Genomic DNA, 4,468 nt, shown 5'->3' with positions numbered 1-4,468 from the left:
TTTTTAATTCTAAGAGGAGTGACTTAAATGAAAGGAATTGGGTCATAAAAAGGTCTTCTAGTTGCTAGGAAAGGAAAAGAATAGCATAGGGTCAATTTTGGAAAAGGACTAAGGACCCATAAAGTCTTGACTTAAAAATTGTGCCCATTCCCGTCTAAACTCGTCCTTTGGACAGTGCTTCACTATTTCAGGCATAACTTCTTACTCCAATGTCGGAATTGGGCAAACTCGGTGGAGTTGGAAAGAGGACTCAGAGACCTTTAATTGGATAGGTAAAGGTCCACCTAATTCATTTTGAGCTAAAAGATATGACCATTTAAAGTTGACCCTTACAACTCACTAGTTCAAATGACTAGTTTCCGGACGTCACGGTCATTTCTCATCACTTCATCAAGTTCCCAACTCCAAACTCACATGTGAGGCTCTAGTTTCACTAGTTCGTTTTTAGGGTCGTCACAATTCCCACAGAGATTGGTGAAGAAGAATGAAGAAGGAAAATACCACAGGTTCATAACTATGTTGAAGTAGCCTTCCGTCAATGTTCCATTGAAAGAAGTTTTGGAGCAAATGCCTGGGTATGCGAAATTTATGAAAGATTTGGTGAGCAAGAAGATGGCAGTCAGTTTTGAGAATGATGAGAGGTTGTAACATTGCAGTTATATTGCTACTAGGTCACTTGTCCAAAAGAAAGAGGATCTTGGATCTTTCACTATTCCTTGTACCATTGGGATTTTGCAGTTTGCGAAAACTTTGTGTGATTTGGGTGCTAGCATCAACTTGATGCCATTGTCCATTTATAAGAAGTTGGATTTAGGGGCTCCAAAGCCGACTGCGATGCGTCTACTCATGGCTGATAGAACTATGAAGAAGCCCATTGGTGTTCTCCAAGATGTCCTTGTGAAAGTGGAGTCATTCATTTTTTCTGGCGGATTTTGTGATACTTGATTGTGAGGTTGATTTTGAGGTTCCCATCATCTTAGGGAGACCATTCCTTACTATTGGGCGCGCCTTAGTTGATATAGAAAGAGGGCAGATGAAGTTCCAACTAAATAATGAGGAGGTAACTTTTAATATTTGTAGGTCTATGAAGCAGGAAAATGATCTCAAGTCAATATCAGTGGTGAATCATATTGTGGAGCGAGGTTCTAAAGTGTCTATTGAAGAGAGGTTAGGTGTTGATGCACCGGCAGTGGTACTGATGAATTTTTATGGTGATGGTGATGGTATTGAAAGCTATGATGAATTAGTTGCCGGACTTGATAGGTTTGAATTCCGTTCCAAACCAAAAAGATTGGAGCTAGATATTAAGAATCGCGACACTCCGCCCAAAAAAACCGTTTGTGGAAGAGCCTCCAAAATTGGAGCTCAAGGCTTTACTATCTCATTTGAGGTATGTATTCTTGGGGAAAGATGGCACTTTATCAGTAATCATTGTTGTAGATCTGAGTGGGGAACAAGTAGAGGCATTGGTTTCTTAGTTGAAGAGGTTCAAGCGGGCTATTGGATGGACTATTGCGAACTTTATTGGGATTCCTACTGGAAATTTTTCTCATAAAATTCAACTCATGATGGACAACAAGCTAAGTATTGAGCACCAAAGGAGACTTAATCCACCTATGCAAGAGGTAGTCAAAAAGGAAATCATCAAATGGTTGGATGCTGGAGTCATATACCCCATTGCAGATAGTAGTTTGGTTTGTCATGTTCAGTGTGTACCTATGAAATGTGGGATTACTGGGGTTCCTAATGTGAAAAATTACCTAGTCCTAATGAGGATAGTGACTGGATGGAGGGTATGTATGGACTACCGCAGGCTAAATGTCTGGACAGAAAAAGATCGCTTCCCGATGCCGTTCATGGACCAAATGCTAGATCATTTTGCTGGTAAGGGTTGGTACTGCTTCCTAGAAGGGTATTCGGGCTACAATCAAATCTTTATAGCTCCGGAAGATCAAAAGAAAACTACCTTCACATGTCCATATGGGACTTTTGCCTTCAAAAGGATGCCATTTGGGTTATGTAATGCTCGAGGGACTTTTTAGAAGTGTATGATGTCGATATTTTCAGATATGGTGGAGGACGTGATTGAGGTATTTATGGATGATTCTTTGTGTTAGGTGACTCGCTTGATGGTTGTTTAATGCATCTGGCCGAGGTTATGAAACGATGTGAATAGTGCAATCTTGTGCTCAATTGGGAAAAGTGCCGCTTCATGGTGAAAAAAGGTATAGTTCTAGGTCATCGGATTTCTGAGAAGGGTATTGAGGTTGATAGAGCTAAAGTTGAGGTAATATAAAAGCTTGTATCTTTGTTAAACGTGTTAGAAGATTTCTTGGGCATGCAGATTTTTATCAGAGGTTTATCAAAGATTTCTCAAAAATTGCACACCCATGGTGCAAACTACTCGAAAAGGAGTGTAAGTTTGATTTTGATGATGCTTGTCTGAGAGAATTTAAAGAGTTGAAAGCAAGGTTAGTTTCAACACCTATCATTATTTCACTGGATTAGAGGTAACCGTTTGAAGTGATGTGTGATGCAAGTGGGGTGGCACTTGGTGTCGTATTCGGACAGAGGCGAGAGCAAATTCTTCTTCCGATTTACTATGCCAGCAAAGCTCTGAATGTGGCTCAAAAGAACTATACGGTGACTGAACAGGAACTCCTTGCTGTGGTTTTCGCATTCAAGAAATTTTGATCCTACTTGATTGGTACTAAGGTCATAGTGCATACTGACCATTCTGCATTAAGGTATCTGATGGCTAAAAAGGATGCAAAACCGAGGTTGATTAGATGGGTATTGTTGCTGCAAGAGTTTGATTTTGAGGTGAAAGATAGAACGGGGACAGAAAATCAGGTTGCTAACTATTTGTCTAAGATTGGAGGAAAAAGCTATGCTCAAGTTAGGAGATGGGGCTGAAATTAATGATGCATTCCCAGACGAACATGTATTGGTTGCTTCTTATGACCTTATCCCTTGGTTCGCAGAATTTGATAACTTCTTGGCAAGCGATTTGGTTCCATCGGATTTGTCATTTCACCAAAGGAAAAAGTTTATGCATGATGTGAAGAAGTTCTTTTGGGACGAGACTTACTTGTTTCGTATTTGTGCTGATGGGATTATTCGTCGCTGTGTGCCAAAGGTTGAGATGATGAGTATACTAGAGGCATGTCATTCATTGCCTGTTGGTGGGCATCATAGTGGTATTTAGACTGCGCATAAAATCTTGTAGTGTGGGTATTACTGGCCTACCATCCACCAAGATGCTCATGATTTTGCCAAGTCTTGTGACCGTTGCCAAAGAAAAGGAGGAATTTCAAAGAAGCAAGAGCTACCTATGAATCCGATATTAGTGATTGAGTTATTTGATGTTTGGGGCCTTGACTTCATGGGTCCATTTGTGAGTTCACATGAAGTATATTCTTGTTGTGGTTGGCTATGTATCGAAATGGGTGGAAGCAATTGCGCTTTCAAACAACGAGGGAAAAAGTGTTACCGCATTTCTGAAAAAGAGTATCTTTTCCAGATTTGGTACACCTAGGGCAATTATCAGCGATGGAGGTTCTCACGTTTGTAATAAGTTGTTCAAGAAGTTGCTAGAGAAATATGGAGTTCGTCACAATGTAGCTATTCCTTACCATCCGCAGTTTAGTGGGCAAGTTGAGGTGTCAAACATAGAGATAAAGCGAATCCTCGCAAAGACTGTGAACGCTAACAAAACTGATTGGTCAAGAAGGCTTGATGATGCTTCATCTATGGGCCTATCGCATCGGATTCAAGACTCCCATAGGTATGTCCCCCTACCAACTTGTTTATGGGAAGTCATGCCATTTGCCGGTAGAGCTAGAGCATAGTGCAATGTGGTCACTACAAAAGTTGAATTTGGATTAGGGTGCCATATCGAGTCAAAAATTGAATGACATGAATGAATGAAGGAGTTATGACCATTTTCGTAAAACCTGTTTGTGCAGATTTGCAATTTCCAGTAAGCTGTTTTTTTTTAAAGCCTCATTTTTTTAGGCTAAGTGTTGGGGCGTTTTTTTTATAAAAAGGGGATATGTCCCATACTTAGTCATATTTTTTTTCTAGCTTCAAAACACTCAAAAACACTCTCTAAGCCCTCTTCAAAATTCCACCAAGATCCTCAACCAAATTCAAACATCTCAAGCTCTAATTTCGGATTCAAGACTCAATCTCAAGCTTCAATTCTCCATTCCAATTTTCATCAAGAATTCTCCAAAGTTGAGGTATGTGGGTTTGATTGTGGAAATCTTCCTTTCCACAAGTCCAACCATTTATCCTCTATTACTACTTCAAGTTTATGGGTCCTTATGGTTATTTATGAACTCTTGAAGTATGGAATTACTACTACACACCCTATTATGGTCTATTTTGCATATTATCATGAAATGGAATTATTATGTGATGTTTATGGTTTTCATGCTTCCATGATCAAATTATGAAGGTTGAT

The sequence above is a fragment of the Solanum tuberosum genome, unplaced genomic scaffold (assembly GCF_000226075.1).
Source record: "Solanum tuberosum cultivar DM 1-3 516 R44 unplaced genomic scaffold, SolTub_3.0 scf00066, whole genome shotgun sequence".
NCBI lineage: Eukaryota > Viridiplantae > Streptophyta > Magnoliopsida > Solanales > Solanaceae > Solanum > Solanum tuberosum.
The sequence above is the reverse complement of the archived record's forward strand: the minus strand, read 5'-3'. Positions refer to the sequence as shown.